At 43.2% G+C, this 25,222-nt stretch overlaps 1 pseudogene; it reads right to left on the bottom strand.

Annotated features, from left to right (window-relative positions):
* Positions 1-20,966: 20,966 nt before the first annotated feature.
* LOC110307701 lies at positions 20,967-23,771 on the bottom strand (annotated as a pseudogene).
* Positions 23,772-25,222: the final 1,451 nt, after the last annotated feature.

Raw genomic sequence — 25,222 nt, 5'->3', positions numbered from 1 at the left:
CTCTTTTAGGGCTGACCACCAGGGATTGGATAATCTATTAGGGGGCTTGTCCGGGAAGATTAATTCTCCCTCTCTTAGTAGTCATTAATTATCTATTGCTCTTCATCTAGGAGTGGGACCTTGTGAGATTTCTCTCACCTACATTGGCTTATTAGCTGGTGTCATTATACATCTATTTTTAGGTGATCTTATTGTTGATATTTTTATGGGTGCTGCTTGCTCAGTGTCTTATAAACAGATGTCCTGGTCCTCTGGTTCTTACAATCTCTCCACCCTACCTGTATTTCCTCAGTGGTCCCTGAGCCTTAGGTAGGTTGGATTGTAGATGCATTAGGGCTCCCTATAATCACCTGCTTTCTGCACTAAAAAACCAGTTGTGGGTTTCTAAGATGACCCCCATGCTTAGCAACAGAAAACGGAATGGACTTGGGAATTATAGTGGTTTTAGAAAGTGGCAGTAATAGATTCTCTTCTAGGTTTCTTGGCCTCCCTAGCTATGAGCAGTTGACTAGGTTTACAGAAACTGGCCCAAATTCCCTACTATTAAGTGGGTCTTAAGTCCAGTATGGTGGCTCTTCATTTTTCTGGAAATATAATTGAATTGTTTTCTTCCTGGGTACATCTTGATGTGCTGGTCATGGTATGGTTTATAGGATTTTCAGCTGGCTATGGCTATTGACTGCTTTTTTCCTTTGAAAGCTTGCATTTCACCTTTCAATGCTATGAGAGCCATTCCTTTGGGAAGAGGCTTCCAGGTCAGTTCTAGATCAATGCTGCATCTAGTTTTTAATTGTGGCAGTTGTAGCTTCCTTCTAAACAATTGATTTAAAAATGTATCTAATATTTATTAAGTGTTTGCATGTCTGTCTGTGTACCTTGTGTATGCCATGTCTGCAGAGACCAGAGGTTCAGTCCATTATCATCAAGATGGGCATATGGCAACATCTAGGCAGACATGGTGCAGGCAGAGCTGAGAGTTCTACATCTTCATCTGAAGGCTGCTAGTCAAAGACTGACTTCCAGGCAGCTAGGATGAGGGTTTTATAGCCCACTCCCACAGTGACACACCTATCACCTATTCCTACAAGGCCACACCAACTCCAACAGGCCCATACCTTCTAATAGTGCCACTCCCTGGGCCGAGCATATCTAAACCATCATACCCAAGGAGTTTTTAATCTAGTGATATAGTTGAAAGAATCTCATTATGTTCTCAGTCTTAATATAGTATCTCAAGACATACAACATGTTCAGTATTAACTCCAGAAGACAGCAAAGGCAGAGAGTAGCTCTGCTTACAGATCCTCCTCCAGGAACCACAGTCTTGGGCTAGTATAGAATAGTAGAGTATAGCTCCTGCACCTTTTACTATGAGTTCACTATCTTAGGTCCAATTTTATGTCTTTATATTCATGGTGGAAGCCATGTCAAGTACCCTGAGTTCCTAGAGCTTGGCCAACTGTCCTACCTAGAATGCAGTCTCAGCAGCTCCTGGTTGTTGAACTTTAGGAAAGTACCCAGAACTGATATTTCTTTGTTTTCAAATATATTGGTGAACAACATGAATGAATCTCCCAGGAAAGTCTAAAGAATCTTATAATTTTAAAATAAAGAGACATTTGAAACTGGAGAAAATAAAAATGAAACCTCCAGGAATTTGAAACACAGGGAGGCAAATAACGTTAAATCCCCACAGCACTGGACAAGCAAGCTCAGAATTATCAGTCTTCTGCACAGAGGAGATTAGAGGAAGGTTTATAACCCTGTGAGGTTTTTTTTTTTTTTTTTTTTTTTTTTTTTTTTTTTTTTTTTCTTTAAGAAAATCTCAATGTTTAGAGACAGAATTTCTGATACTGAGAAAACAAGGTTTCCTACCTGCTGTGGCTGGAATGAAGGTCAACAGAACTCTCCAGATAGTGTGTTTCAGATAATTAATGTCTTATAAAACTGGTCCCTCAAGGAGGGCTCAGACCGGAGCCATTGTCCTTGTGAAGATATTTCATCATGAAAATTGGTCATTGAGAGAAAATTGTTACTGCTTCACATGTCTAGTGCAGCCCTTCCCTACTCTAGTTAGTTCATTTGAATGCTCAAGGGACACCAGGCCACGTGGATGGATTTTTACTGAGGCCTTCCTGACAGGCTGTCTTTCAGGACCCAGGAAGGCCCATGCTCACAGTCACAATGGTCCCACTGGGCCCAGGTCACCAGACAGTGAACTTTGTCATCTGTTACCACCAGTATCTGCTAAGGAGAAGTCCAAATTCAGTTGCTAAATTAAGTTGCATTTTCACAAAACAATTCATATTTATCTAAACAGCACAGGGTGAGTTATCTAAAAGCCCACACACCAAGTGAGTCACACTGCCTCCCTGAACATGATAAATGGGTCTTTGGAGGCTCAAGAAAACAAAACAACATTAAAGAAACGAACCCTTTCACTTCAGGCTTCAAATAGAATACAGATATCTTTTAAATTTTCATGAACAGAAAAGCTATAAATTAAGAGATCTGGCATATTAGCGTTCTGCTTGAGCTAACAGAAGATAAAGACATTAATTAATTATACATGATTTTTTTACTTAAACAGATGAGAATGGTCTTTACTTAATTTTGAACCTATCAAGGAATGATGCATAGTTTGTACAGAAACAATGATGGCCCTGTGGCCAGGTTGCTGTCATGGTTTTCACAGCAAAGGGCTGGAGAGATTGAGGCTACAGCACAGCAACCATTTTTTCCTGATATGTCCCTGCTGTGTGATTTCCTTTTTGTTAACCAGACATGCCAACCGTTCTTCTTCCTAAGACTCAAAACCATTGTACACTGGATGTTTTTCAAACCGTGCTGTATGAGACTACATCTCTGGATATCAGTCCTAGGAACCACCCATTTGTTATTTATCTTTTCCTGTGCCCTGATTTAGTCCAGCAATCGACAGACCCACTTGGTGGTCACATGACAAACACCAAACCACAGGTGCTCAGTTTCATACCTACACATCTGTTTAACACTACAAAATCCATCATGATCCTTTGTTAGCCATAGAAGTTTCTAGAGAAAGACCAGATGGGAAGGAGGCAAGGTTCACTCCTCTCTGTCCAACCCAGCAGAACATTTTAAGATGGCAGTCTTCCCATAGAAAGAGCACATCATGACACAGCTTCTTGTTTTCTCAATTCTTGTGTGTGTGTGTGCCTTAGCACACCTTTTGCAGAGACAGTAGCACCTTAGAGGTCTAGAATGTGGTTTGTAGATACTTCCTTTGTGTTCCTAGACACCCTCTCATCTGGAGCCATGTTTTCATTCTCATGCGGCATTTCTCCTGAGCTTCCTGGTGTATGGGCACAATGGACTATATTATTCATGCATAAAGAAGAAAAAAACATATTTTCAGAAAAATAAATGAAAATTGAGATTATCAACTTAAGTGAAATAAGACAGAAAGATAACATACACGTCCTCCCTCAGTGAGGTCTTACAGCCATTGTGAGTTCATACGTGCAATTGCCACCCTGGATTTGGAAAACACTGCTTCTTTGTAGCCATATACTGCCTTGGGGTAGCATGTATGGCATCTTTCAGCCTTGTGAAAGCTAGCAAATGAGTTGAAGTTTCCAGGAGAGTACATCAACAAGGTGGTAAACATCTTCTTTTGGCTACAGTTGGAACTCATTCGAGATAAATGGTGAACTCAGAGAGAATGCGCCATTGCCATGTTTCTCAGTTGTTTGTCTCATCGAGATTGGGCAAAGGCTTTGAAGTGCTCAGTGATGTGATTTATATAATGGCCATCTGTACATTGATTTGATGCACTTGACAAACATTATGATGCTTGATGGTGGATTCCCTACTGAAAGCAAGACCAGGTTGGGGTACATATACCACAAGGCATCAGGTGCTGTTACACTCACAAGTGAGTGTCTCTGATGGCTGTCACATAGTTGAGAAAGAAAGCTGTCTGTTGTGTCACAGGGGTTCTAGCCAGAACTTTCCTTATCCCTCAGCGTTCTCATCATAACAAATAGAGTTTGGACGTTTCAGCTCATGAACTTTCCCATATTCCTCTAATGATTCATCTGTTGGTACTTAACATGATTTTAATTGCCAGATTGGTGCTGTGAGAAGAGCTGGCCCAGACTGTCCTTGTCATGCATATTGTTTTCTGGATTCTTCAGTCATGCGCATATTCAGACAGTTCCTCAGTACTTTAAGGAAACATTTCAATAAGATGATATAGAACATGGTTCAATCACCAGTTTATGATATGTGCATTATATAACAAATTTGTATCAGTAAAAGTGGTCTGGAACATATTACTATAAGCTTACCTCTTGTCAGATCACAGTTTAGGTGAGAGGAAGGTAGAGGGGCGGAGGGAATTTTAACTTCACTTTCTGCCAGCTGTTATTAGTCCTACTTACAGAGAACTAGAAACCCGAACAATTACCTGCCATCAACCAATTTTCAGTGACAATTTGGATAATAGGCCATTTTTTTCCTGTGAGTGCTTTTTATTTAATATTATTTATATAATTCTTATCCTAGTCTTTTTTAATTTTTATTTTTTGGTTTTCTGAGACAGGGGTTCTCTGTGCAGCCCTGGCTGTCCTGGAACTCACTCTGTAGACTAGGCTGGCCTCGAACTCAGAAATCTGCCTGCCTCTGCCTCCCAAATGCTGGGATTAAAGGCATGCGCCACCACTGCCTGGCTTCATGTATTTTAAAAATTTTTATGTTCACTGGTGTTCTGCCTGCATGTGTGTTTGTGTGAGAGTGCCAGAGCCCTGGAACTGCAGTTACATGCATGTGTAAGCTGCCATAAGGGTGCTAGGAATTGAACCCAGGTTCTCCAGAAGAGTACCCAGTGCTCTTTAACTGCTAAGCCGTCTCTCCAGCGCCCATCCATGTATTTTATTTAAAGATGTTGCAAAAGTGAAATGATCAATACTTTGCTTGAATTTAATAGTGAGACTTACAATCCTTCAGTTGTTCATTATTATGTACATTTTTTTCTTCCTCATAGACCATTCTGGGGTAGCCATGACTGCAGGAATTTGCTTAATGGATGGATCAGTTCTCCTCTTTCCTCTGTTTGTTATTTTCTAGGATGACACAGAGATAAGATGGATTTTTTAAAATCTATGATTGCTTATACAAAGAAGCTCTAAATCTTTCATAGGGCTTACCTTAAAACTTGGTAAAATGCTCCTTCCATCTTAAAGATGCAGAATCTCTGTCTGCTCTCACTAGGATCATCAACTCACCATGAACACAAAGTGAGGTGTGTTGCGTCTAACTATAACATAGTAAGACATAGTACCTGGTACAAAGATTGCAAAGAGAAGCAGACGATAGCAATGATGCCACTTGCCTGAGATGATCAAAGGAAAGCTATCAAGAAATGAGCCATGAACTCTGTGTGACGAGCTCAGTAAAGCTATAGACCTATGTAATGTATAGTTTCCCTTCCAATCCAGATCTATGAATTTATTATAATTTATAGTCTCTCTGTCTTGTCTCTGTCTCTCTGTCTCTGTCTCTCTCTGTGTGTATCTGTATCTATTTTCCTCAGTTACTTTCCACCTTATGTTTTGTGACATGGTCTCCCTCACTGAACCTGGAGCTTGTTGAGTGGCCAACAAACCAATTGGATCTTCCTGTCTCTGCTTCTTTGGTGCTAGAATTGTGGACCACATCTCTAAATCCCGATTTTTACATGGGTGTTGGGGAATCATCTCATGCTTACCCTGGCAAACACTTTGCTGACAGAACCATCTAACCAACCCCTTACAAGAGAAGCCTTGGTTGGGCCCCATGAAGCACTTGTTTGCTAAGAACTTCATTTGTTTCCATGCTGCCTTCTATCTGCAATACTGACCAGGGTTATCTGGGTACTGTCTTCCCACCCACTTAAGGCCACTATAAGACTCATGCCTGATGTATAAGACACAAAATACTAATATGTTATGATATCTTTATATTTTAATGGACACATGTGATTAACTTGTTATCTGTCCTAGAACTCACAGGATCATCGAAAAGACTGTGTAAAGAAGAGAAACTTGTGTAATGATATAAAGAGCTGGTTGAATGATTTAAATAAGGGTTTATGGAGTTATAGAAATTAAAGGGAAATACGAGTGGGTCAGCTGTAGGAATTTCTGTCAAGAGACCAAGTAAAACGAGATGGTGTGACAGGAGGCCAGAGTGACTTAAGGGTCCTGGTGATCTTGCTGGGTGCACATCAGTGTAGTCAAGTGATGGGCAGAGAAGAGCCATAGAACAGAAGGGATGGGATGAGGATCAGATTCTCTGAGAGGGCAGTGAAAGAGACAGAAGGCTGGGCAGATGTGGGCTCAGTGAAGGCACATTTAATAAAGGAGGATGCTTATAGACAGAAAACAGCAGAGGAAAGGGAGTACTGTGCTGTCAAAAGCACATGATGTACCAGGTCTGACATGCGTGAGTGACGGACACATAAAGTGTTTGATGTCCAAAACAGACACTCAGGATTGTCACAGAAACCACAGGGAAAAAAAAACCCAGAAAGCAATAGATCCCCAAATAACCAGAATTAACCACTCATGAATTTTTTATTTTAATAATTTACTGGTTCCACTCTGCTCTGTTTAGTACAGTTCCACATTTGGTTTTAATATAGAGTAGGGAATGTACTCTTCATTAATCTTGTAGTGTCTTCTTAATTATTTATGTTTATGTATTTTTCAGAAGGACTCCGAGCCCCTTCTGCAGTGTTATAAAGCATGCCGTTGAGATTTTGACTGGGTTTGAAGGCATTGGTAAGTTTCTTCTCAGCCTTCATTTGCCTACTGTTAGGTTTCAAACTTTTGTGTTATTTTTATTTTCCTCTTACTGGTTTTTCCCCAACAAAGGCTTCCCATGTCGCTTGCTAAGCCAGTCTTGGAGGTTTTTGTTGTTGTAGAATGTTTTTACTTTGCTGAATATCAGGACATGGGATTTTAACCATGTTTTTAACCACTAACAGTAGGTCAGGGGACATCAAGGGAGATTCCCCAAAGGATCACTCACTTCCTAAAAGCCTTGTGAGGTTTGAAGGAAGCATTCATTTGTATGATTCTCCCAATCTTTGCTTAAATAGTTATTATCTTGTTGGTGACGGACTTGATGCTCCGTGCATCTGTCTGCACCTGCATTTCATAGATCACAAAGGTGGACAACCATCTTCACACAGCTTGAACGCCTTTTCCTCACTCGTCTTTAGTCAAGCCTTGTGGTCCATGTGCCTCCTGAAATCTTCCTCAAATTAATTTCTCCGGCTTTCATCATGTAGATTTTGAATTTATAGCTCTGTGCACTATAAAGGTCCTCACTTCCTTTGCTACAGAGAGCATGCTTGCTTTGTGTTTTTGGCAAATTTTCATCTTTAACCACTTGCTTCTGAAGACCATATTCTGATGGGTGGGGTCCAGCTGTGGGTCTCTTTCTTATTCTAGTGTGAGAGCAGATATTTCAGCACTGTTAAGAGTAAACCAATGAATGCAGAACAATTCGGGGAGATATGGAGGAATCTTCAGCTCACCCTAACTCTGATCTGCATCCTTGCTTTTCTGCTACTGTGGTGGTGCCAATCCTGCCGTTGCTGACCTCAGGGGATTGTGGTTTATGAAGGCAAGCATGGCATAGTTAGCACATGTCCATGGCTTTCCACAGTCACTTCTGAAGAATGCAATCCCTGACAGAGACTCATTCAAAAGAAACAGAGCAAATCACAACGAGTTTTAAAATGCACTTACTTTTCTTATTTCCTAGTGAATAATTCAAGGCCTCTCATGCCCCAAAGCATCATCCAACATTAAAATATCATGTCAGGGAATTTGGAAGTCAGCTGTGGTGGAGTTGCTGTTTGTTCTCTGGAATGTTCTGGCGATGACATTGGACAGGGTGGAATGGTGGGGCATGATGGACCTGGATGTGACCACAGTGCAGTCTTGGATAAGTGCATGGTCACATCCTGTCTGTGGGACAAGAGTGAGAGGCAAGATGTGCAGCAGGAAGGGATTATGGGCACCTAGGCCCATGTTTTCAGACATAAGTCACTTAGTTGGCCACCAGAACCAGCTCAGGCTTTGTTGCCACACACATCTGTTGTGTAGTGACAGCAAGCTTCTGTGTACTGTCATGTTCATGGCCTGGGGGGACAGGTGACTCCCATGGAGACCAGGTGTTCATAAGAAAACTTAAACTATAAGTTTTCTCTCTTGTCAATGAAATAGAAAAAAGAAGTCATTAGATAGTATCAAATATTGAGTTCTATATGATAAACAAATGATTACTTTGATTGCAAGCTTAAAAAGATAAATCTTTTTCTAATATTTTTAATTTAATTGATTAATTAATTTAGCTTTAAAATAATGTCATGTTAAGTAGTCCTGGCTAACCCAGTAATCATGATATTGCCCAGACCAGCCTTAAATTCATGTCAATCTTCCTGCCTCAGCTTTCTCAAAGCTCAGATTATATACATTCCTATCTCACCTTACGTCAATGCCTGAGCAATTTGGTGTTTTTACTGGACAAGCAGAATTGTTTGATGTTTAGCTGTAGGCGAAGCAGACCCCACATCCTTAGATTATCAGCTTTTGAAAGCTGTAGTGTAGATGTTTAGAAATATGCTTTAATTTTTAAAAATAACATCACTTTATTGCAATGAATTTATAAATACAAATAGGTCTCAAGATAGAGGTAGCCAATCAAATGAACACTCACCCATCCCCGAACTCCACGCTTCTCAGGGAACTTTCGTGCCATGAGAGCGGCCACTCTGAAGCCACGAAGCTTCACTTAAGGACTTACCCTTGCACAGTCAACCACATTTTAGGTATTTATGCATCACAATAAAAAAAAAAAGAATTGGAGCCCGAAAAGCAGTTGGCTTTTACATCCTCTTATGCCTCACATGTCCTTCTCTTGCTTTAAGTTGTTATAAGAACTAATGCTCAGCTCTGCGATATAGATGCAAGCATTAGAGAAAGGTCTGCAGGCGGCCTGTGTGGCTATTATACTAATTCTCCCTCAGAACGCTAAGCATACCTTTATCCTGGACTTTGCAAAAGATCCTTTGACTGGAGCAGAGCAACGCTTCGTTCCATCTCCGGGAGCACTTCTCTGAGGAAGGGACATCAAAGGGGCAAGGTTTCATCGTTCAGAATCTTTGCTTTGGGAAGCATGCTCACTCCGCAGTCAGTGTGAGTGGAGCCGCTCAGCCCACAATGCGTGCCCTTAGATGTGCCATATCCGATAGTCTGGTCTCCGCGTGCCACATCTGACAGTGTGGTCTCCCACGCTTCCAGAAGTATCGTCATCACTTCCCGCCAACAGAAAAGGAAATCTGATGATGCTCAGAGACTCAGGCCCCAAGGAGGCCAAAATGAAAGATGCGATCTCCGTCTGCTGATTAGAGCCCAGTTCCCACTCCAACCTCCTCTCATCGCTCTTCACCAGCAACCCATCAAAGTCAATGCTAACCCCGATAGCCTCACTTCACAGACAGGAAAGTCCAGTCCCTCTGTGGGCAGGAGACTCGCCTTAGGGTATTAGGCACTTTCTTGCTGCTGTGAGGAAATATCCAACCAGAACAGCTTTATGGAAGGAAGGGTTTCTTTTGGCTCACAGTTCGAAGGTGAGGAAGCTACGGTGTTGGGAGCTGGTGACATGGCATCCCCACTCAGGAATCGTGGGGAGGAGGGGCATGCTGGGTCTCAGCTCTCCCTTCCTCTTTCTTCAGTCCAGGACCCCAGCCCATGGAATGATTCAGTCAACATTTAGGGTGGAGCATGCCATCTCCGGTCTAGAAATTCCCTGTCAGGCATTCCCAGAGGTTCGTCTGCTAGGTGATTCTAGATCCTGTTACACTGACAGTATTTGCCTTCCTCAATGCTAAGTGTCAAGGGTTAGGGTTTCCTTTTGGAGATAATGAGATGAATCTCATGTGTTAGCCCAGTTGCCATAGGGCACAGTAACCTTTAATCTTACTCCTTGCTCGATAGTGGGTGGCATCTGAATCCTGGTGACAGGTTAACCTGGTTAACCTTGTCATCAAGTTAATTTTCATCTTTTTTTTTTTTTTTTTTTTTTTTTACTACATTCATTGCCATTCTATACTGTGAAAGCGGGAGACAATTTTAGAGATGCCTGGATGGTGAGTGCTTCCATTCTGGTGTATTGTTAAAATTCATACTTGTTCTCCTTTGTGTAAAGTATCTCATAAAGCCGGGGACTGGCGGGAAGCCTGGGGCGAGCCTGTGGGCAGCAGGCAGTGTGGGAGGACTCAGCAGAGGCAGAGTTGGCCCGAGGCTGAGCCATGGCTCTCGGCACATAACTACTTATGACTTCAGTTTTCCTCCACTGTGAGTCAGAAAAGGCGCTAACATTCACAAGGGGCTTCCCATTACATTGATACTTTGTCAATTCACCCATGAACCTGCTGACACCAAGATGAAATCACTCATCACAACCAGTCTAATTGACCCTAAGAAACCTTGGGAAAGTGGAATTTATGCCGTACCTGTCTGAGACAAAGTGTCTCAGGGACTTCCCAAGCCCTCACCACACCTCGTGATTTACTTGCCTCATAGAGGGCACACTCCTGGGAGGACATCTGGACAGTCTTCAAGACTGTGGCAACTTAGGGAGGATTCTCCTGAGAGGACAGTTGCCCAGCAACAACACCCCTACCAACAAGCTGAGGCCAACCCTACCATGCACAAGCTGTTTATTTCTAAGCAGCTTACGTGAACTCCTTCTTGAGGATAAAAACTTTATTAGTCTCAAAGCTTTTAACCCAGAAATGTTCCTGTGCAAAGGAAGAACAGGGACAAAAAATGGAATGGAGACTGAAGGAAGGGCCAACCAGGGACAGCCCCACCTGGGGATACATCCTGTCTGCAGACACCAAACCCAACACTGTTGCTGTGGTCAAGAGGTGATTGTTGACAGGAACCTGGTGTGGCTGTTCCTTGGGAGGTCTGGCCAGCAACTGACCAATGGAGACGTGGATGCTTGGAGCCAACCATCAGACTGAGCTCAGGGAACTGGGTGGGGAAGCAGGTGGAAGGACTGGAGGAGCAGAGGGGGATTGCAACCCCATTGGAAGAAGAACATAGGCTGGCTTGCCTGAACACCCAGTTCTCCCCGAGACTAGACTACCAACCAAGGGGCGTACCTGTAGGGATCCATGCCTTCAGATACATATGTAGCAGAGGATGGCCATGCCTGACAGCAATGGGAAGAGCAGGTCTTGGGGAGGTTTGACACCGCAGCATAGGGGGATGCGGAGTGATGGGGTGGGAGAGTGTGGGTGGATGGGGGAGCATCCTCCTACAGTTGAAGGGGAGTGGAAGGGGGGTGTGGGATGGGGGGCTGGTGGAGGGATAACCGGGAAGAGGAATATCATTTGAAATGTTAACACATGGAATAATTGATTTAAAAAATAGAAAAAGGAAAAAAAGAAAGAAGACAAAACAAAACAAAAGTGTCGTTACTTCACCTTGAGTGTTCCTACATGGGCTCGCCACAGCTGTGCGTCACAGGTCATGACCCTGACTCCTCTTTACCATATAGTTTCTGTATTTGAAGAGATATTTATCCCTTGTCTCCTTTTTCTTTTGTCCTTTTATTTATCCTTCTATCATATACTCCATCCTGAGCACAGCCTCCTCTCCTTCCACTCCTCCCAGTTCCCTGACCTCCACTCTCTTCCAGATTCACTGCTCCTCTGTTTTCCCTCAGAAAAGAACAGGCATCCTAGGGATATCAACCAAACAGCACAACATGATGCACTAAGGCTAAGAACAAATCCTTATATCAGGGCTGGACCAGGCAACTCTGTATGAGGAACACAGTCCCAAGAGCAGGCAAAAAGAGTCAGAGATACTCCCACGTTCACTGTTAGGAGTCCACAACATCTCAAGCTAAACAACCACAACATATATGCAGAAGACATAGAGCAGGCCCTTGCAGGCTCTGGGATTGCCACTTCTGTCCCTGAGCCCCTATGAGCCCTGCTTGGCTGGTTTTGTGGGCTGCGCCCTCCTGGTGTCTCCACCCCTCTGGCTCTTTTTTTTTTTTTTTTTTTTTTTTTTTTACATATAAAACTATTTTTTTAATTACATCTTTTCCTCAATTACATTTCCAATGCTATCCCAAAAGTCCCCCATACCCTCCCCGCTACTTCCTTACCCACCCTTTCCCATTTTTTTGGCCCTGTCGTTCCCCTGTACTGGGGCATATAAAGTTTGCATGTCCAATGGGCCTCTATAATCCTTCCCCCCTCATTGTCTAATCTTCTAACCCATCCTTCAGTGAGCACTTGGCCATCACTGTGAGTTAAGTCAGCATCTAGTTTTCTATTTTTGTTTCATGCAGCAGTTCTCAAACCTGTGTCTCATGCATGACCCCTTTGGAGGTTGAATGACCCCTTAGGGGTCACTTAAGATCACCAGAAAACACAGATGTTTGCATAGAGACTTTTAGAAGTTGCAGAATTACAGTTATGAAGCAGTAATGAAAATAATTTTATGGTTGGAAGTCACCACCACATGAGGAACTGTATTAAAGGATCGTAGCATTAGGAAGGTTGAGAATCAACACCGAAGACTCTTGATAATACCCTCTCCCTAGGCTTTGGCTGCTGTAAATTTCTGCTATAATAGCTTGATATCATCAGAGGATGTGTCAGAAGTGAAGGCTTCCACGCTCTCTCAGACCTTCTGCATGGCTTTTCAGAAAGGTGCTAACCATGCTGTGGCAGAAGTAACATGATAAATTCATCAAGAAACTGTATATATTTATCTTTAGGCAATTAAGTCTTAGTTAATATTTACCGATACATTACATCAAAAGACACAATTTTCTATTAGCCTTTCCTCAATAACCAATATCTTCATTTTTCCAAATTTCTTTTTGTTTAGAGCACAACATTTCATATTCCCGATGATGAAATGAAGGCGGAGGTCAGACAGGGTAGACGCTCATGCTCACCCAGCATCGTGGAGCTTGAACCTATTGCATCTAACATTTGAACTCAAACCCTCCATGGCTTCTCTGAGTTGTTGACTATAATATTATGGCCAGATGGGCCTGAATTCTGGATTGCAGGTGATGTCATATTTCCACAGTTTCTTAAATGTGCTTTACTCAACTTGAGACACAGTTTACAAAAAGCAAACCCTGGGGAAAATCAATGAGAAAAGCATTCTATTGATTGTAGGGACAGATAAAAGGGCCATGGTAATTAAGCCAGCATGCAAATGCATATTTGGGGAAGGCTTCCCTCCGGTCTCCACATCTCTCCATTGATGCTTCTATAGACTTCTGAACCAAGCTCTGTTGTTTTCTTAGTCAGGGTTTCTATTCCTGCACAAACATCATGACCAAGAAGCAAGCTGGGGAAAAAAGGGTTTATTCAGCTTACACTTTCACACTGCTGTTCATCACCAAAGGAAGTCAGGACTGGAATTCAAGCAGGTCAGGACAGAGAAGCTGATGCAGAGGCCATGGAGGAATGCTGCTTACTGGCTTGCTTCCCCTGGCTTGCTCAGCTTGCTTTCTTATAGATCCCAAAGACTACCAGCCCAGGGATGGCACCACCCACAATGGGCCCTTCCCCTTGATCACTAATTGAGAAAATGCCTTAGAGCTGGATCTCATGGAGGCATTTCCTTGCCTGAAGCTCCTTACTATGTGATAACTCCAGCTTTTGAGAAGTTGACACAAACCCAGCCAGTACAGTTGACCTCTGATTCTGCTCAAATTATCCTGGGAACTTTTGGAAATGGGTTCCTAGACCTGAAAGGCTATAGCTCTGATTTGACACAGGCTAATGAACATCTGTGGTATCCTAGAAATGACAATAATCTCTCACTATCTGGTTGTTCTAAACCAGTGTTTGTTGAGGGCCGCTCCACATTAGAAAGTTTTCCTAGGCAAATGTCTGCTTCCTGAGGCAGTGCTTGGAACCCATCTGTCTTGGGTCCTCTGGGCTGTCTTCTATCAACCTCTGGGCTGCCTCAGTGGACTCTGCAGTGCCTGCTTCCCAAACTAATGTGCTCCTTACCTGACTGAGACTCAGGTGCCAGCTACAAGTCTCACCGTAGAGTCAGCCTTGACTCTTCTAGTCTCCTTGCTATGCCAAGCAGTTATGTAGTACCCATCAGGCCTGCTGTCCACGAGATTCTTGTGCATTCTAGGAAGCCTGGCCACTCATAGTCTTCTTGGTCTCGTGGATTGACTTCTGTGTATGCAGCAAGGTCTTTGGATGGGGAGCACAGTGCTGACTGGGTGGTTTCCTATATCCATGCTCGTGTTCTGCCTTTAGTTTGCAACGTCTCCCAACCTTTGTGATTCCTGTAGTCGCCTCTCCCTTAACACCAATCTTCCAGGGGCAGCAGGCTCCTTTCCATTTGAGCAGCTCAGTGCGGTTTTAAGCCACATGTTTCTTTTGTTGGGTTAGCTTCTGCCTTACTGTTTGTGGTTTTTTTTGCTTTCTTAATCTCTCATCCACACTTGATATTGCTACAAGGTGCTAGGGCTCTTCTCCCAGGGCCTGGAGGTGAGAAGTGGACTCCATACAAATACAGAGTTGTATTGATGGAGGGTGGTAGTGAGTGCTGTGTTCCAAAGATCTGCGCTGTTTCATTCCAGAATCCCTGTGTCTCTCCCTCTTTGGAAGAGTTCCTAGGAGAAAACGTCCATGTTCTCTTGCCTGATTATAAGCCCGTGGTGTTGCTCTGGGACCTGGGTGGGGTTTAGGGCCCAGGATACTAATCTGTAGTTTGTGGACCCGTGTGCTCCAGCACTGGTCCCCTAGCCATGTGTACTAACTTGCAGCTCAAGTAATTAAAATGGACTGAAATACAAGTTAGTTTCTCAGTTGCAATAGCAGAGTTTCTAGCATCCATAGGTCACCATAGGCTCTTCAATAGTCTGCTACGTTAGACAATAGTCTGCTCACCTTGGGAGCTTTATCAGAAAAGTACCAGTCTAGACCTTTGCATCATTTTCAGGAAGGCAGCATGCCCATGGCTGAGCCCAGTACCTTGAGATTCAACGTGCCTCGTCCAGCCTCTCCCGAAAGACAATTGCAACTTCGCTGACTGGGTAAGTCTCTGCTCCTCCACAGGGCTCCTGGGTGATGTCAGTCTGCACATTGCTTTTCTAGGGTGGCAGTTCCTTAATTCACACACCTTGCTTAGACTTTGTCCGTTCTGGGCCCTTAGAACTCACCTGTCCCAAAGCTCCATGGGACTGCTTGAGTCCTATCTCCCGTCTGGACTCTGCTTTGCCTTTCTGTCATTCGGCTGTTAGCCACATGAGACTCCCTCTGCAGGGTTCAGAACACCACATGTTGTGTGAGTCCTAGCCACTAACTTTATACTAGAAGGGTTGTCACTTCTTATTATCCACAGCAGATGCTGCATGCAAGGAAGCGAAGCTGAGGGGCTGTAGCCTCCAGCAAGAGCAGGCAGGATAATCAGGGTTTCTGGCTGGAGCTGCCGATGATGGCTAGTGATGTGCTCTGAGCACTACAGAGGCTTAGCCCCAGTCACCGGTTTCCTCCATGTGTTTTGAGATGGCAGCTCTTCATGCAGCCATGAATTGAACCTGGGTTCTGCACATACAGAGAAAAGCTCTGTGCTTGTACAGCACCTCAGGCCTGGTGCCTTCCCCTCTTTCATCAGAGATGGACTTCTTTGGGATATGAGTAGTTAAAGAGGCATTTGTCTGTTTGCGGGACATCCCCTGAGGACCGATGCATCCTGCTCTGGACATTCATTGAGCCGCGTATGTATCCGATGAGCATTTATTTAGCATCTGTAGGTTTCTGACCCATATGTTATAAAAGAACTGATGAAAACACATGAAATCATTTTAACCTGGTGACAAAAAGCTTCTTTATAGTAATATGCACTTATATGTTTCAGTACTCTGTACTCTTTTTACACAATGAATAAATACCACTAAGGTGGGCTTTAAACATGAACTGCGGATTAACCAATCTGGAATGACTCAAACCTGAGCAAATGCTTTTCCTGTAGGACTTCTGACTATTTTTACACTATATCATTTCCTTCTTGCACCTTGGTCTGCCTTCAGCATCTCCTAATTTGGTGTTCTTTCAACGCATCCATATTCTTTCTCTCTCCCTCCCTCTCTTCCTCCCACAAATGTCAGAGGGAAATATGGCATCCTGCCCTGTGGTGTTCAGCTCCAGGACCCACCTGACCACCCAGCCTCTTTGTGCCAGTGCTCTCTTCCGCTGTCTGTCACCTTGGGAATTCTGCCTCATCTTGCCTTCCCACAGCCTTTCTCTTGAGTCTGCAAGCTTGATGACCTTGAGACCACACCCTTCCCTAGCTCGCTGTATCACACCATCCCCCAGATCCAGTGGCCTTTCCACAAGCCTTATGCCGGTCCCTCAACGCTTTTACACAATGGGTGGTTACTGTCACAACTCCTTCCTGGTGATGATCCTAGATCCTCCGCGTGTCTCCTGTCTCTGTGCTGTCTCTATGGCAGAACCCCTCTAAGACCATTTCCTTTCTTCAGTCCTTACCCAGGAGCAGCTGAAGTGGCACAGGTGACCTTTGCTTGGTCTTCCAGCCTGAGTCCCATCCTTTGCTCTGGTCCATCCATGGGAAGTACAGGAATTCTGCTGATTTTAACTTTAACATCCTGAAATGTCAGAGTGCAGGGCCTTTTCAAAGACGCCCCTGCTGTTAACACTGACTTGGTCTTTTCGGCTAAAGCTTCATTACTTTCACCTCTCTTGCCTGCTTGCTTGCCACCAACACTGCCTTATCCCTGCCTTCTACCTTTTCTCCTCCTCTCCACCTATGTCCAGGACAGGCCATAGTGACTCCAGCTCCCATGACAGATGCCAGAGGTCCTTAAGTTGATGTTTTCTGAAGATATTATCCAAGACTAGAATGTTTAGCACGTCCCCACTATGTATAAGAATCAATCCCCATGTGACACAGTCTTGCAGGGTCTCCACAGTCCACACAGCTTCGCCCTGGACCCCCTAATCCTCTGACACACCACCCTCTAATGCTGCACTAGGTCTTTCTAAGTCTTTCAGCTCTTGATCTCCCTTTTTCCATATAATTTGAATTTCATTTCCTCTTCTGTCTTCCTCCAGATGAGTCCTTCCCAGTGTCTGAATCCCTCCTTCATCTTTTCCTCCTCCACCTCAGGGATACATATTCCCTTAACGCCCATACCGTGGGGATAATATTTTAGTTCTTCTCTATTCTCCTTTCAGCACAAATTATTTGATTTTCAAGGAAACCAGGACTACAGTTTTAAGTCCTTGGACTCAGAGTGAAGATTTATGTTTTTGTGCTTGTCCTCAGGCAAATCAAATATATGAGCCAGTGAGAATTTACTGACAGTTTTGAGGAGAACCAAACAAATCAAATGTACCAGACAATAAAACAACCAATAAATTTTCACTTCATCTAAAATATAGCTATAAAATCATTAATAGGATCAGATGGTGAAGGTTTGATACTGCTAGTTCTAACTCTGATTTATTCCTCAAAACACACATCTCTTTGGAATGTGATCAGATATAAGAATAATGGCAAGACCAGGTTGGGTTAAGATGAACAAAAGTCAGCATGACTCTCGCAGGTCAGCTTAACTCTGTAAACTTATTTCCACAGACTTTTGCTTTCCTCGAGAAAACGAAACAATTGAGTTTTTGTTTGTTTGTTTGTTTTTTTGTTGTTGTTGTTTTTTGAGACAGGATTTCTCTGTGTAGTCCTGGCTGTCCTGGAACTCACTTTGTAGACCAGGCTGGCCTCGAACTCAGAAATCCACCTGCCTCTGCCTCCNAGTGCTGGGATTAAAGGTGTGTGCCACCACAGCCCAGCACAATTGAGTTCTTTCAAAAAGATATTTTACTAATTCTAAACAAATGTAATTAAATGGCTAATGTCCTACTTCCTGTCCCTGTGAAGAAGTCACTTTGTGGGTGTTACCTGAAGAGGTGACTGGATGCTGACATAGAGTTCTGTATCTCCCATCCCAGGCTTCACTGGATTGGGTTTGAAGTGGTGTTTGCATGAACTAAGTAAAAACTTCTATTGCATGACCTATAGACACATTGTCTTTTCTGTTAAGCTGGCACCTTGAGCCGCTTGTCTCCATCACAGAAATTTCACATTTCTTTGAGTTGATGCTGCCATTCAACTGGCAGTTCCTGTAAGTTAGATGGAGAATGGGGGACACTGTATGAAAGAAGAAAAAATTCTAACCAGAATAGTACAGATGCATTTTATTTTTAAAAGCCTGTTCTTTCCTTGCTTACAACCAACTGGCTTGCATTGTTGCCAGATTTTAACTCCGTCCAGGTGCTGTTCCCATTACAGAAATCTAGAATTGTGAAGGTAAAGAAGACATAGCCCAAGCATGGTGGCTGTGGTGTGGAAGCCAAGGATCCTTGCTAGCAGGGGAGCAGACACACTGTCTCCTCTTGTTGGAAATCTTGGGACGTTATGATGTCAGGGGTCACATTACTATAGCCCCAGCCAAGAACTACTTTTTTTTAGCAAAATGAAGCCCATCAAACTTAGCCTACTTTTAAATTTTTGTTCATTCACTTCAGACGTATTTATTGTAGTGTGTTCATTGCACATAGTGATGTGCCCTATGAAGACATTTTTCCTTCATGGGATCAGATACTTTGTTCATATTTATCCTCTTCTTTCCTTACCCTTCCCTCTCTCTTCTCCCCTCTCCCTCCTCTCCTCTCCCTCTTCCTCTCTCCCTCCTCCCCTATCCCTCCTCCTCTGTCCCTCCTCCTCTGTCCCTTCTCCTCTGTCCCTCCTTCCCTGTCCTTCCTTCCCTCTCCCTCCTCCCCTCTTTCTCCTTCCCTCTCCCTCCTCCCCTCCCTCCTTCCCTCTCCCTCCTCCCCCTCCCTCCTTCCCTCTCCCTTTTCCCTCAAAACTCTTCAATATTCAAGTCTTGGTTCTGTTTACCTGTCACATATGCAAAGGGTTTCATACTTATATCCATACTTATTTTTACAAGTTTCTGTGAAACATGCATACTAATTCTGCTGAAATTTGTTACACCCTTTCTTTAAGAAATGGTTCCTCTAAAACTTAGCTTTTATTAAAATAGTGTAATTCAGGAGGTAATAATAAAATCTGAGCAGGCCTGTTACCCAACTCTGATTAATTTTTCTTACGTGATTAATAAGGCTAACATGGTCAAGAGCACTGTTAAAATAAATATTTCAAATTTTCTGTTTTTATTCCTATACACATGTTTACTTTTGTGACTCAATATGTTTTTAAAGAGAATTAAAAAAAATTCCACCAAGAGGAATCTACAGATTTAATGCAATCCACACCAAGATTCCAACACAATTCCTTACAGAAATTGAAAAAAAATTAAACTTCATATGGAAACACAAAATACCAAGATAGTTAAAGTGATTCTGAACAACAGCAAAAAGAACTTCAGAGGGTATCACCGTCTCATATTTCAAATAATATTACAGCAATAGCAACTACATAATACTGGAAAAAAAAACAGACACATTGATCAATGGAATTGAAGTGGAGTCACAGACATAAGTCCACAAATCCATGGACACTTGCATTTTTCCAAAAAAGCCAAAAAATGAATACTAGAGACAAGATAGTAACATCAACATATGGATCTGGTCAAATTGGATGGCTGCATATAGAAGAATGAAAATAGATCCATAATTACTATCCTGCCCAGCATTCAACTCCAAATGAATCAAAGACCTCAACTTAAGTCCAGATGCCCAGAATCTGATAATAGTATGCAATAGGCTTGCACTCATTGGCACAAGAAAAGGCTTTCTGAATAGGCTTTAAGAGCAAGAATTAATAAACGTCATGAAGCTACAAAGCTTCTATTCAGCAAAAGACACCATCACTTTTACAGCTCCTCTGATAACAGGGTTATGGATTTAAGGTTTAGTAGTCTAGCCGATTCACAGACAAACATGTTCCAGGTTATATAAAGCACAAATGTGTTATATTTTCTTCAGGAAAATGTTTGAGGTATGGGAACACCATCTACTTGAACTATTTTCTAGGAATTATGAGTCCTCACACTTGATGGTGTTCCCAACTCTCTTCTGAGGAATATTAACATCAGTTATTCCTATGCCTTTGTCACAAATTTGTTGTATCCTCATATAACCTTAATTCAAACCAGACAACAGTGGAGAATGGAAAGGTAGGGGAGGTGAAGGAAGAAATCGAGAGATAACTAACTGCCAAGTCCTGCATGGAAGAGATGGGATGGCAGAGTTTCCTGTCCCTGGAGCTGAGCAGCAGGACAGGGGCTCCATGAAGGCTGACGGTTGCTCCGGGTATGCAGCTTGCTTGTATAATAATGCAGACATTTTCATGTTCCTCCTTTGGGGAATGCTATCCCTGTTAAGGTGAATCACTCCATGATAATAAGAAGCAGCATCGGTCTGGGAGGTGAGAATGTGTACCTTAGCAAAATAGTAAATGCTGTGACCTTCAGGACAGCCCTTAAGGCTGTGAGAAACAACTCTGAAAACATGAATTTAAGAATATATAATTCTCAACTATGTAAAATATAAGGATGCAATATGAATTGTTTGAGGGACCCCACAACCTAAAAGAACAGAGACAAGTGCACTAATTAGCCCAGCTGGTCAGAACGATATTAAAGAAAGAGATAAGGAGATTTATGGAATGGCAATCTCAGTGTGGATTCCTAAGCAGCTAAACTTGCTGTTTGTGCTTCCAGAGACAGGCAGATCTCTGAGTTCATTTGCTATGTTTTTGGGTTTTTTTTTGTGGGTACTGGGGAACTTTACTGATAGTATTCAAGAGAGTAGGGAGGGTTCCCTAGGCCCCTCCTGCTATTATGGGGGTCTGAGATGGAAATTGTGAGGGAGATGCTCAGTGTTGGGGCCCGAGTAGGACAGGGACTCCCCAGCAACTGAGAGCCTCTCTCTTGCTCTCAGTATCTTTGCTGGTGTGGGTGGTCCAGGGTTTTTTACTCCTTGGAGGCCGGTCCACCACCCTGTAGCCATATTCATTGTCATACCAGGAAATGAACTTTACAAAGTTGTCATTGAGAGCAATGCCAGCCCCAGCATCAAAGGTGGAAGGGTGAGAGTTGCTGTTGAAGTTGCAGGAGACAACCTGGTCCTCAGTGTAGCCCAGGATGCCCTTTAGTGGGCCCTTGGGATGCCTGCTTCACCACCTTCTTGACATAAACATACTTGGCAGGTTTCTCCAGGCAGCAAGTCAGATCCACAGCAGGTACATTGGGGGTAAGAACATGAAAGGCCATGATAGTGAGCTTCCCGTTCAGCTCTGGGATGATCTTGCTCACAGTCTTGACAACACAAGTGGATGCAGGGATGATGTTCTGGGCAGCCCCATGGCCATCATGCCACAGCTTTCCAGAGGGGTCTTCTGTAGTCTTATGAGTGGCAGTGATGGCATAGACCATGGTCATGAGCTCTTCCATGATGCCAAAGTTGTCATGGATGACCTTGGCCAGGGAGGCTAAGCAGTTGGTGGTACAGGATGCATTGCTGACAATCTTGAGTGAGTTGTCATATTTCTCATGGTTCACACTCTTTACAAACATGGGGACATTAACAGAAGGGGTGAAGATGATGATTCTTTTGGCCCCACCCTTCAAGTGGGCCCTGGCTTTCTTCCTGGTGGTGAAGATGCCAGTAGACTCCACAACATACTCAGCACCAGCATCACCCCATTTGATGTTAGCGGGGTCTCGCTCCTGGAAGATGGTAATGGGCTTCCCATTGATGACAAGCTTCCCATTCTCAGCCTTGACTGTGCCATTGACTTTGCCATGGGTGGAGTCATCCTGGAACATGTAGAGCATGTAGTTGAGGTCAATGAAGGGGTCATTGATGGCAACAATCTCCACTTTGCTAAGTGCAGAGCAGAAGGCAGCCCAGGTAACAAGGCGTCCAATATGGCCAAATCCGTTCACACCAACCTTCACTATTGTGTCTACAGGATGAGGCTGGCACTGCACAAGGCTGTCTCTGTGAGGAGCAGAGAGCTCATTTGCTATGTTTTTTTTTTTTTTTTTTTTATGTACTTGCTGTCTCCTTCTAAGAATCAAATGGCTAAGGTCATAAAATGCTGATTTGAGGGGTAATCAAAAGGGAACCTGGGGTAATGATTTAATTGATATGCTGTGAATAAAAGACTGGAATTTGGTTTGCAAGAGCTTTTTGGAGAGCCAGCTCAAGCAGAACACAGAGCTGTCAGCTTTTACCCACGATTGATTTTGAGTTGTTTTCTTAATGGCTCACAAATACCCCTTCTTCAAGAACCCCTTTCCAAGCTGAGACTGGTCCTTTGTAACTAAAAGAAAATGACTTTTGAAAAAAGATCTATAAAAACCTATCACTGTAGACACTTTCTAAAATATGTACAGTTAAATTGAGCCACCATATAATGGAGGAGACAACGTATCTTATGCCACCAAATAAATCTCCAGTAGTGTGTGTGTAGCTACTTTTTATGCCCCTCTTAAACATTATAGGTATAAGGTAAATGTGGTCAGCTCCAGCTGTCTGGGTCAGTGGTGGTCCTGGTGTTCAGATTTCACCATAAGGAAGCCTCAGTTTTCAGATTCCATTCTCTCTAAAGGGATTCCCAAGCTGGGTGTGGTGGCACACGCCTTTAATCTCAGCACTCGGGAGGCAGAGGAGGGCAGATTTCTGAGTTCGAGGCCAGCCTGGTCTACAAAGTGAGTTCCAGGACAGCCAGAGAAACCCTGTCTCGAAATACCAAAAAAAAAAAAAAAAAAAAAACGGGATTCTCTTCCTTTGGCAGAGGAGGTACACAGGTGAGAGATAGGATGTGTATTTCTTTACAAAGACAGAATTCAGTTGGGACATGGAGTAGCTGAGGTTGAATCTATTTCCGTAGAACACTGAGCAAGGTTGGGTTTCCTTTGAAAATGATGCTGAGAACCCAGATGTCAGGAATAGTACTGGGTCGGACCAAAATGGAACCAGACATGAGGTCACTTGGCTCAAGAGATACGACCGTGAGCTTCCTCCAGTTCCTCCATAACAAAGAGAAGTGTTGGCAGTAAGTGTGGTGTTTGATGAGTTTCAGGATACTGAGGGCCAACTGTAGACTTATGATGGGGGTCATCACAGTGAAGCCTCTATTGAAGGATTTGGGTATGCTGCTGTTGCTATGTGCAGGTTTTCCCTGGGGGCAGCCTTGCTCCTGATTTCATTTTATCTCCCCTCCACCTGCCAATCACTTGCTCCGAACCCAGAAACTCTACCCTCTTTCCAGTGACAAGAGTTGAATTCTTGTCCTAGCAAAGTCTGGGCCCCAAGTACCCATGTGTGTATTGGATGGCCTCTTTCTGCTTTCTTCTGGAACTTTGTTCCTGAAGCTACTCCTCTGAGCACTTACATAATCAAATGCTAAGTTTCTCTGGGTCCATTTGCATCAGTATATAAGAGTGCTGTGTTTGCTCTCATTTAAATATCCCTCCACAGAACCACTCCCCAGCTGCTACCCCATTTCACAATTCCCTTTAAAGTCCATTTTCTAAAAAGAAGGCCTATTTCTGTCTTCACATTCTCACCTCGCACTCTCTTTTGGGTACATATCAAGTATCACGTTGACCAGCAGTCTTGTTGGCATTAGCTTTATCAAGGTCACCAACAACTTGCATTCCCCAGGTCTCATGGTCCAGTCTCATTCTCAGCAGCATTTGTGAGATCTTATTTCTCTCTCTCTGCGCTGGCTAGTTTTTGTCAACTGCACACAAATTAGAGTCAACTGAAAAGAGGAAACATCAACTGACAAACTTCTTCCTTCAAATTGGCCTGTGGTATGTCTGTGGGGTATTTTCTCAATTGATGATTAATGTGGAAGAGCCCAGCCAGTGGGTGGTGCCACCCCTGGGCAAGTGGTCAAAAGGAAGCTGAGCAAACCATGAGGAGCCTCAGACAGACAGTAAGCAGTATTCGCTCCTGGTCTCTGCTACAGTTCCTGCCTCAGGTTCCTGTTTTGAGTTACTTCTTGGTTTCCTTGTATGATGAACTATAACCTGCAAGGCACATAAACCCTTTCTTCCCCAAGTTTCTATTCAATGTTGCCTTTATCACAGCAACAGGGATGCAGAAGAGTACATGGGCAAATGCCTGCTTCTTGTGTTTACCCTGGATGGTCGACATTTTGGAAGGCATTTCATTCTCAGTGTTTTCCAGTAGATTCTCTAAAGGTCTGCATGGGTTGAGAGTTGCCCAACCCAAGCTTTTTCCAGTTTCACACAAATGCAGGGTGATAAGAACCAGTCAATCAGGAAGCTCTTTCAGTGACTCCTTCCTATGGATGCTGCTCTTTCTTCCTGATATTGTGTTATCCATTGTTCACTCACTGATCTTCTCACACGAAAAGAAACCTCCATATGTGCAAGAAGTAGTGTTGATTTTTCACTCTGTTATATTCTCAGAGCTTAAAACAATGACTGGGTCACAAGATGAGTTCAATAAGTATGTGTTGAATAACAGAAAGAAGGTTAAAATAAATTATTAAAACTTGACCGAGTTGATTCCTCCTGACTTCTCAGTTCAGTTATACAACTAGAATAGACAAAACAGGCAAGTATTTCCTTTATAAATATTTTAGATTTACTTATTTATCTAGTTGCTGTTGTTGGGACACCATTTTACAATATAAATATAAAATAAAATAATTACAGACAAATTTGCTGTGGACTCACAATGCAGGTTTTAATATAATGTATGCCTTAATTTCAAAATAATTCCTGCTTTGCAATGAATTGTGCCTTCCTTCATTGCTCAAGGACCTGACCGGTGTGTCTGTGTTTGGAGGGAGAATCTTTCCAGAAGTCACTGATGTTAAATGAGTTCATGAAGCTGGGACCTTGAGCAGACGGGTCTAGGGGTTCTTTGAAGAACTTGCTCATGAGAATCAAATGATAAGGTAACCATTAGCAGGTCAGATCAAGTGCTCTCACCAGACCCTCTCTGTGCTGGCTACCCCATCTCAGGCTCTCAGTCTGTACACCGTAACCATTTTCAAAGTCACTTATCTGTGATATTTCCTTATGGCAGCTGGAGTAGGCAGTTAAAGTTACCCATGTCTCTGTCTTTCTTCCTGGCTTAACTGGT

The sequence above is a fragment of the Mus caroli genome, chromosome 13, assembly GCF_900094665.2.
Source record: "Mus caroli chromosome 13, CAROLI_EIJ_v1.1, whole genome shotgun sequence".
NCBI lineage: Eukaryota > Metazoa > Chordata > Mammalia > Rodentia > Muridae > Mus > Mus caroli.
Note: the sequence above shows the minus strand (reverse complement) of the source record. Positions and strands in the feature narration are given on the sequence as shown.